Raw genomic sequence first — 10,847 nt, 5'->3', positions numbered from 1 at the left:
ACAAGCTCCTAACTCAGCCCACGAAGTCAAGACTAGCCGGAGAATATTCACACACACACACACACACACACACACACACACACACACACACACACACATATATATATACATATCCAAAACCCAAATGTACATAAACAAAATCCTGCCTCTCCTTAAACCTCTAAGAGAATCAGAAGAACAAGTTATGCGGAGAGAAAGAGAGAGCTAAGTACATATATATACATCACTGTACAACAAAATAACCCAATAACCACTTCGCCTCAGGGGTCCAGACGCCTAACGAGATGCCTCTCGACCTGCATCTAAAAAATAACAACATAGTATGGAATGAGAACCAGAGGTTCTCAGTATGGTAAAGGTGCCACACACATAATATATAAGGTCATGAAAATGTCAGAGGCAATCCTAGAACGCCAACACTTAGATTATAGAACTTAAATTATTAAACAGAAGCCATAAAAAGGTGGTTTTCTAAGAGTATCTAAACATGACTTAACTTAACCTTAAATTTAAATCCCATACTGGCATTCCTCCATACCTCCATCTCCATCAGTACTTCATAGACAAATAAACAGATAAAAACAAGCACAAGAAGGTTACAAATACTGCAGGTAACAATATACATTTAACATGTCAAGTACACTTAGGCACACCCAGTTAATGCACAAATAAGTAAATTAAGTAGTATGCATATGATGCATGCCTATCCTATGGCTGATGAGGCTCATCTGTTGATTATCCAGCCAACTCGACAAGTCCAAAAACCTTAGACTGTCCCTCGACGTGCATCCCTAAGAGTCTATGCATAGCTTTTTCTCAAATAATCAGTATTGCTCAATGGGGGTTAACATTCCCGGGAATTTATAAATGCCTGGTCACCCTTACATCGTAGGGTCAATAGAGTATTGAGTTTTCAACCTAGTACACGTGGTGGCAAGCCATGGTACTTTATCTAGGGAATCTCGTATCTCAGATCATTTAATCATTCAAGTCAAGTATCATGCATGATCATTCATTTGATTATCAAGTCAAGTATCATACATGATCATCTGTAACATTTCATAGTCATTTCATCACTTTTCAGCTTTACTTTATCTCCAAGTTAACCCTATTTCCTAACATCATCCGAATATCAGGTTAATACTATTATTAATGACTAAAAGAATGAAAATAGAGGTTTAGAGGTTTAAAATACAGTTTAAAACATTGAAAATCATGTTTGCTGAAATAAGGGCCACGCGTACGCGTGGGAGTGTGAAGCTGCAGCTCACGTGCGCGTCCCTTTGTCATGCATATGCGTGGGTGAAAACTTCATGTCACGCGTGCGCGTGGACGTGCTTGCTAACCCTTACGTATACGCATGGGATCAATCGCGTACGCATCCCCAAAAGTTTCATGCCATGCGTACACGTGGATGTACGTTCTTCAAAAAAAAAAAAAAGAGGAATCGACCAAAGAGCTGCACAATTATGAAAATCTCACCTGCAACATTACATAATTCATACCAAAATCTTCGACGGACATAACTCAATCATTTTAAATTATTTTTCCTCCGTTCTTCGAACAGCATAAACTTCACGAACCCAATTTTTATTTAAAATAAGTTGAAATCAATTTGGGGTTTCGTAAGCCAAGTTATATCCCGCCAAAATTCAGTCCAAAACCAAAGTTTTGCAAACAAATCCAAACCTCATTTTCAATTCAAAGTTTCATTTTATATACCTTCAAACCTACCATATCAACACTGCATATCCCTCTTCATCACCATGATACTCACCACCATAATCATATTTCAAATCATCAACAAATTCACCAAATCACCACTAATTCATCAAGCATTATTAACTATAAACTTACATTCTCAAATCTATAATCATCAAGCTATTCAATTCACACAAACATCCAACCAAATCAAATGATTAACAATATGCTAAACAATAATTATATACACATTCGTTCCAACCTATCCTATGGTCATCTAGCCTAAGTTTTCACAGAACCTTACATATTAAATGCAAGAAACCTAAACCATTCCTTGGCCGATTCCCTCGTAGTGATCAAGGAAACTTATTTAAAATAAACACAGCCCTTCCAAAACAAACATAGCCCTCCAAAATTCAGTAAACACTAAGCTCAGGTTCCTCCAAGTTCCAATATTCACAATTCCAAACTCTAATTATTTATTCACAACCTAATATACATTTATAACACACATATACCCAATTTAATACTCAAAGCTCAAATTCAGTAAAATTAAAATGGAATTATGGTTTTCTCACCTTACCCAAGCTTCGCATAAGTAAGAGTGAGCGTTTTGCTCAAGCTAATTGGATCCTAAAACATCAAAAAGTAAAGAAATTCAATACCCGTACCATACTTTCAAGAATTGGGGGAAAGGAGTGGCTGGGAGTATTTAATGACTTACCTATGAAATTGTTCTGGTAGAAACGTAGAGCTCGGACGGAGGAGTTACGGCAAATTGAATATACCGTAAGGGTTCGGGAAACTTTTCTTTCTCTTCTCCCCTGTGAGTGCTTCAGCTTCGTTTCCACTAAAATGAGGGAAAAGAAAGGCATGGGTTCATTTAATAGGTCGCTTCGGTTGGACTGACGGCCCAGTTTGGGTCCGGTTCAACCGGTTCGATCTGCTCGGTCCAATTTTGGGCCAATTTCTTTGAAATTAGTGTCAAAATTCTCATTTCGATGAGCTCTATCCTAATTTAATATAATATTCGCATTTCCAATCTTTTTTATTAAAACTAATTTATCGACTAATTATTTACTAATTTAACGGAGTTTACAGTAGTAGTGGTAACAGTGAATGTGGATGGACGGCTGATGAATCCAAATCTGACGATATATTTTGGATAGATTTGAGTGGATTTCATCACATAAACCCATATTTATGCACTTATATAGCATACTTTTGTGTTCTCTCCCTAATTTGAGCCTAATTGTGAAAACATGCTATTTTGTGCCTAATTTAGTCAATTTTACCCCCACTTTCATCCCATTCGATACCTTGATAGTTTTGATGAGTGATTTCAGGTGTAATAGATTGGAATGGCTTGATAAGAGTGGAAGAAGAGCATGCAAGAGAGAGAAAATATGAAGAAATCAAAGGAGAAGCACACACTGGCGTGTGCATACGCACAACCTACTGTGCGTACGCACAAGAACCACACAGCCATGTGTGCACACGCACAATATCCTGTGCGTATGCACAAGAAGAAAATTAGCAAGTGTGCGTACGCACACACCTGTGCGTATGCACAGGTTCCAGCGCGTGACTCATTTAATGTAAATCGCTGGGGCGATTTTTGGGCATCCAGGGCCCAGTTTTGGACCTTCTGAAGTTGATTGAGTGCTATATCAAAGAGGGCCTCCTTCCATGTGAAAGGGGGGGGGGGGGAGCAATTAGGGTTAGATTTTAGTCATATAGTTTATTTTCTAGAGAGAGAAGCTCCCCCTTTTCTCTAGAACTTAGGGTTTTTAGTTTAATTTCTTTGTAATTTCTACTTTTATTCTTGTTTTCATCTATCTTCTTCTACATTTTTTGGTTATCTTGTCTTAATTTCCTTAGCTTATCTCTTTAATTTCTCATTTTAGCTACCTTTTATATTTGTGCACACTCTTGTTATTTTAATTTACATTTAATGTAATTTATATTTTATGCTCCTTTAATGCATCCTTTAATTGTTGTTATGATTTTCTTGCTTTTGGAAGTTAGCTATTATTTTAATGTAATTTAATATTATTTTATTTTTATGCACACCAAGTGTTTGATAAAATGCTTGGCTTAGTTTTTACATAGTTTTTTTCTTCACTTTTGTCTTGGAATTGATGACTTTGGGTGACCCTTGAGCTATTGATGTCCATTCTTGATTGATATATTAGAGTAGTTAATTGATTTGGTTTCTCTTGACTCTAAGTGACCCAATAATGTTGACTTAGGACTTAGGGATTGGAATTAACTATGCTTATTTGACTTATCTTCGATGTAAGATTGACAAAGTAGGATTAACTCTTTATAATCATCATGTGTTTATGGTCAATGGCTAGGATAGGTAATCTTAGCTCTCAATCCATGCCAAGAAGTTTCTTTCATTTGCATTTTCCTTTCCTTGCATTTTATTGTTTTGACTTTTATTGCTTTGACTTTTACTTTCTTGCATGTTAAGCTTTTCACACTCTTGGTTGAGAAATTGGGTGTTTGGGTGGAATTGAGTTGTGGTGGTCCATTTTGCATTGTGTAACAGCCCAGACCACCCGCTAGCATGATATTGTCCGTTTTGGCACACAAAGCCTCACGGTTTTGCCTTTTATGATAGGGATGCTAGCCGAAGCCTCCCACACTCATGATGAGCGGATATTTTATACGCTTTTTGGGGGGTAATTTCATGTAGATTTTAGCATGTTTTAATTAGTTTTTAGTAGAATATTATTAGTTTTTAGGCAAAAATCATATTTCTGGACTTTACTATGAGTTTGTGTGTTTTTCTATGATTTCAGGTATTTTCTGGCTGAAATTGAGGGAGCTGAGCAAAAATCTGAGTTAGGTTGAAAAAGGACTGTTGATGCTGCTGGATTCTGACCTCCCTGCACTCGAAATGGATTTTCTGGAGCTACAGAAGTCCAATTGGCGCACTTTCAACGGCGTTGGAAAGTAGACATCCAGGGCTTTCCAGCAATATATAATAGTCCATACTTTGCGCGAGGATAGACGACGTAAACTGGCGTTCAACGCCAGTATCATGCTGTTGTCTGGCGTCCAGCGCCAGAAACAGGTTACAAGCTGGAGTTCAACGCCAGAAACAGGTTACAACCTGGCGTTGAACGCCCAAAACAGCCCCAGGCATGTGAGAAGCTTAAGTCTCAGCCCCAGCACACTCCAAGTGGGCCCCAGAAGTGGATTTCTGCACTATCTATCATAGTTTACTCATTTTCTGTAAACCTAGGTTACTAGTTTACTATTTAAACAACTTTTAGAGATTTACTTTGCAGCGGATGACAATTTCAGATCTGAATTTTATACACTTTGACGGCATGAGTCTCTAAACTCCATTGTTGGGGGTGAGGAGCTCTGCAGCGTCTCGATGAATTAATACAATTACCTTTATTTTCCATTCAAACACGCTTGTTCCTATCTAAGATGTTCATTCGCGCTTAAACATGAAGAAGGTGATGATCCATGACACTCATCACCTTCCTCAGATCCATGAACGTGTGCCTGACAACCACCTCCGTTCTACATCAGATTGAATGAGCTTCTCTTAGATTCCTTAATCAGAATCTTCGTGGTATAAGCTAGAATTGACGGCGGCCACTCTTGAGGATCCGGAAAGTCTAAACCTTGTCTGTGGTATTCCGATTAGGATTCAAGGATTGAATGGTTGTGACGAGCTTCAAACTCGCGATTGCTGGGTGTGATGACAAACGCAAAAGGATCAATGGATCCTATTCCAACATGATCGAGAACCAACAGCTGATTAGCCGTGCTGTGACAGAGCATCTGGACCATTTTCACTGAGAGGATGGGGGGTAGCCACTGACAATGGTGACACCCTACATACAGCTTGCCATGGAAGGAGCCTTGCGTGTGGAAAATGATTTCAAGGAAGAGTTGAAGTTCAGAGGACAAAGCATCTCCAAAACCTCAACATATTCTCCATTAATAAAGTAACAATTACTTATTCCAAACACTTTTACTTCTTACAATTAAATCCAAATAACCTTATTGGCATCCTGACTAAGATTAATAAAATAAACATAGCTTGCTTCAAACCAATAATCTCCGTGGGATCGACCCTTACTCACGTAAGGTATTACTTGGACGACCCAGTGCACTTGCTGGTTAGTTGTGCGGAATTGTCAAGAATTGTAATTTTCAATTTTGTGCACCAAGTTTTTGGCGCCGTTGCCGGGGATTGTTCGAGTTTGAACAACTAAAGGTTTATTTTATTTCTTAGATTAGGAATAGTTTATTTTTGTTGTTATAGAGTCATTAAATTCTGATAGGATAATTTCTTTTTAAAAAAATTTTTCAAAAATATTATTTTTCTTTACCAATTTTAATCTTTTTCATGAGTTTAGTGTCTTGTTCTAAGTTTGGTGTCAATTGCATATTTTATATTTTTCCTTTAAATTTTCGAATTTGTGTTTTTTTGTTCTTCATTGATCTTTAAGTTGTTCTTGTTTATTTTTCTTGTTTGATATTGAGTTTTTCTTGTTTTTCTTGTGCTAATCCAAATCATTAGTCTTCCAAAAGAAATATACCTATTCAGAACAATTGTTACATTTTCTGCCCAATTGGCTAGAGCGTTGGTCTATGTTCTTGGTAATTGGGTATCTTTATTTCTAAACTTCTTTTAAAAATAATTTTTCTTGATTTAATCTTGTGCCAAACTTTAAGTTTGGTGTTTTATTGTTAATTTTTCTTCAATTTTTGAAAATTTAGTGAAGTTTTCTAAAAATTTTAAGTTTGGTGTTCTTTCTTTTGTTCTTGTGTTCTTGTGAATCTTCAAAGTGTTCTTGAGTCTTCCTTGTGTTTTGATCTTAAAATTTTTAAGTTTGGTGTTCCTTGGTGTTTTCCCTCCAAAATTTTCGAAAATAAAGAGTATTAGATCTAAAAATTTTAAGTTTTGTGTCTTCGGTGTGTTTTTCTCTTTCATCATAAAATTCAAAATTCAAAAAAAATATATCTTTTCTAACTAATTTTGAACTATTTTTTCGAAATTTTTTTTTATAAAAATTCAGATTTTAATTTTAAAATTTTTCAATTCTTATCTTTTTAAGTTTAAAAAAAAATTTATCTTTTTCAAAAATATCCTAACCACTTTCTCTCTCCTCACTTTTTCAAAAATCTTCATAAAATATTTTCAAATTCTTATTAAATTTTTTTATTTTAATTTTCTTATTTTATCTTATTTTTATTTTGGTTTTTATTTTATTTCGAAATTTTTTCTTTTTTATTTATTTATAAACTAAAAATTTAAATCCACATTACCCCTTTACTCCAACATGGACATAAGCGGAAATGAACAGTCCAGAAGGACTCTGGGGTCATATGCTAACCCCACTACTGCTTCATATGGGAGTAGTATATATATACCCTCCATTGGAGTTAGTAGTTTTGAGTTGAATCCTCAACTCATTATCATTGTGCAGCAAAGTTGCCAGTATTCCGGTCTTCCACAGGAAGAACCTACAGAGTTTCTGGCACAATTTTTACAAATTGCTGACACAGTACATGATAAAGAAGTAGATCAGGATATCTACAGACTATTACTGTTTCCATTCGCTGTAAAAGATCAAGCTAAGAGGTGGTTGAATAACCAACCTAAGAACAGCATAAGGACATGGAAACAACTGTCAGAAAAATTTCTGAATCAATATTTTCCTCCAAAATGGATGACACAGTTGAGGCTAAGCATCCAAGGCTTCAAACAAGGAGATAATGAATCCCTTTATGATGCTTGGGAGAGATACAGAGAGATGCTAAGAAAATGCCCCTCTGAAATGTTTTCAGAGTGGGTGCAATTAGACATCTTCTACTATGGGCTTACAGAAAAAGCTCAGATTTCTCTAGATCACTCAGCTGGTGGATCTATACATATGAGAAAAACAATTGAAGAAGCTCAAGAGCTTATTGATACAGTTGCCAAAAATCATCATCTGTACCTAAGCAATGAATCTTCCATGAAAGAAAAAGCTAAAACAGTAACTGCTGAACCCAGTCCTGTAGATCAGGCTAATGAATTCAATCAGCAGCTGGATTTTCTAACTCAGCAGCTAGCCGAATTCAAGGAAATATGGTGGACGAAATTGTGATACTTGATTTTGGCTCTTTGGTATGTACACAAAAACTATTGTGTCTCTGGTTGAATTCACAACTCCGTTCAACTAACCAGCAAGTGTACTGGGTCGTCCAAGTAATAAACCTTACGTGAGTAAGGGTCGATCCCACAGAGATTGTTGGTATGAAGCAAGCTATGGTCACCTTGTAAATCTCAGTCAGGCAGATTAAATATTGATTTATGGTTTCGAAAATTAATAATAAAAGGAAATAATAAAAGGGATAGAATACTTATGTAGATTCATTGGTAGGAATTTCAGTTAAGTATATGAAGATGCTGTATGGCCCAAGGACGCCTGCTCTCCTATTGCTTCAACTCAATCCTTCTTACTCCTTTCCATGGCAAGCTGTGTATAGGGGTTCACCATCAGCGGTGGCTACTTTCAATCCTCTCGGGAAAATGGTCCTCTGCGGCTGTCACTCGCATGGCTAATCGTCTGGAGGCATCACCCATGGTTGATGGCTACATCCCATCCTCGCAGTGAAAACTACGCTCACGCACTCTGTCACAGCACGGCTAATCACTGGTTGGTTCCTGCGCCTACTGGAATAGAATCCCTTGATTCTTTTGCGTTGTCACTACGCCCAGCACTTACAAGTTTGAAGCACGTCACAGTCATTCATTACCGGAATCCTACTCGGACACCACAGACAAGGTAGACTTTCCGGATTCCCAGGATCCTACTCGGAATACCACAGACAAGGTGAGACTTTCCGGATCCTCATAAATGCCGCCATCCATCTAGCTTATACCACGAAGATTCTGTTGGGGAATCTAAGAGATACACATTCAAGCTCTGTTGCATGTAGAACGGAAGTGGTTGTCAATCACGCGCGTTCATCAGTGAGAATGATAATGAGGGTTATTTACTCATCACATTCATCATGTTCTTGGGTACGAATGAATATCTTGGAATAAGAATAAGAGAGATTTGAATAAAAGAAAATAGAATTGCATTAATACTTGAGGTACAGCAGAGCTCCACACCCTTAATCTATGGTGTGCAGAAACTCCACCGTTAAAAATACATAAGTAAAAGGTTCAGGCATGGCCGAATGGCCAGCCCCCTAAAACGTGATCAATAGCCTCTTAGGATGAAGAATAAAACAAAACTGAGACCAAAGATGTTCAATACATTAGTAAATCATCCTATTTATAATAAACTAGCTCCTAGGGTTTACATGAGTAAGTAATTGATGCATAAATCCACTTCCGGGGCCCACTTGGTGTATGTTTGGGCTGAGCTTGATCAATCCACGAGCTGAGGCTTCTCTTGGAGTTGAACTCCGAGTTATGACGTGTTTTGGGCGTTCAACTCCGGATCATGACGTTTTTCTGGCGTTTAACTCCAGACAGCAGCATGTACTTGGCGTTCAACGCCAAGTTACGTCGTCAATTTCCGAATAAAGTATGGACTATTATATATTTCTGGAAAGCCCTGGATGTCTACTTTCCAACGCCGTTGAGAGCGCGCCAATTGGAGTTCTGTAGCTCCAGAAAATCCATTTTGAGTGCAGGGAGATCAGAATCCAACAGCATCAGCAGTCCTTTTGTCAGCCTTTTTCAGAGTTTTGCTCAAATCCCTCAATTTCAGCCAGAATTTACCTGAAATCACAGAAAAACACACAAACTCATAGTAAAGTCCAGAAATGTGAATTTAACATAAAAACTAATGAAAACATCCCTAAAAGTAGCTTGAACTCACTAAAAACTACCTAAAAATAATGCCAAAAAGCGTATAAATTATCCGCTCATCACAACACCAAACTTAAATTGTTGCTTGTTGATGAGCGGATAATTTGTACGCTTTTTGGCATTGTTTTTAGTATGTTTTTGGTAGTTTTAGTTGAGTTTTTATTATATTTTTATTAGTTTTTAGTTAAAATTCACTTTTCTGGACTTTACTATGAGTTTGTGTGTTTTTCTGTGATTTCAGGTATTTTCTGGCTGAAATTGAGGGATCTGAGCAAAAATCTGATCCAGAGACTCAAAAGGACTACAGATGCTGTTGGATTCTGACCTCCCTGCACTCGAAGTGGATTTTCTGGAGCTACAGAAGCCCAATTGGCGCGCTCTCAACGGTGTTGGAAAGTAGACATCCTGGGCTTTCCAGCAATATATGATAGTCCATACTTTGCCCAAGATTTGATGGCCCAAACCGGCGCTCAAAGTCACCTACAGAAATTCCAGCGTTAAACGCCGGAACTGGCACCTAAATGGGAGTTAAACGCCCAAACTGGCATAAAAGCTGGCGTTTAACTCCAAGGAGAGTCTCTACACGAAAATGCTTCATTGCTCAGCCCAAGCACACACCAAGTGGGCCCGGAAGTGGATTTCTATGTCATTTACTCATCTCTGTACACCCTAGGCTACTAGTTTTCTATATATAGGACCTTTTACTATTGTATTTTTAATCTTTTGATCATGTTTTGATGATTGAACCCTCTTTGGGAGGCTGGCCATTCGGCCATGCCTAGACTTTGTTCTTATGTATTTTCAACGGTGGAGTTTCTACACACCATAGATTAAGGTGTGGAGCTCTGCTGTACCTCGAGTATTAATGCAATTACTATTGTTCTTCCATTCAATTCCGCTTGTTCTTGTTCCAAGATATCACTTGTTCTCCAACTTGATGAATGTGATGATCCGTGACACTCATCATCATTCTCACTTATGAACAAGGTGACTGACAACCACTTTTGTTCTACAAGCAACCAAGGCTCTAGTGAATATCTCTTGGATTCTTTAATCGGAATCTTCGTGGTATAGGCAGGACTTGATGGCGGCATTCAAGAGAATCTGGAAGGTCTAAACCTTGTCTGTGGTATTCTGAGTAGGATTCAATGACTGAATGACTGTGACGTGCTTCAAACTCCTGAGGGCGGGGCATTAGTGACAGACGCCAAAAGAATCACTGGATTCTATTCCGGTCTGATTGAGAACCGATAGATGAATTCCGCTATGCTGTGACCAGAGCATATGCAATCATTTT

The sequence above is a fragment of the Arachis stenosperma genome, chromosome 4 (assembly GCF_014773155.1).
Source record: "Arachis stenosperma cultivar V10309 chromosome 4, arast.V10309.gnm1.PFL2, whole genome shotgun sequence".
Taxonomy (NCBI): Eukaryota; Viridiplantae; Streptophyta; class Magnoliopsida; order Fabales; family Fabaceae; genus Arachis; species Arachis stenosperma.
Note: the sequence above shows the minus strand (reverse complement) of the source record.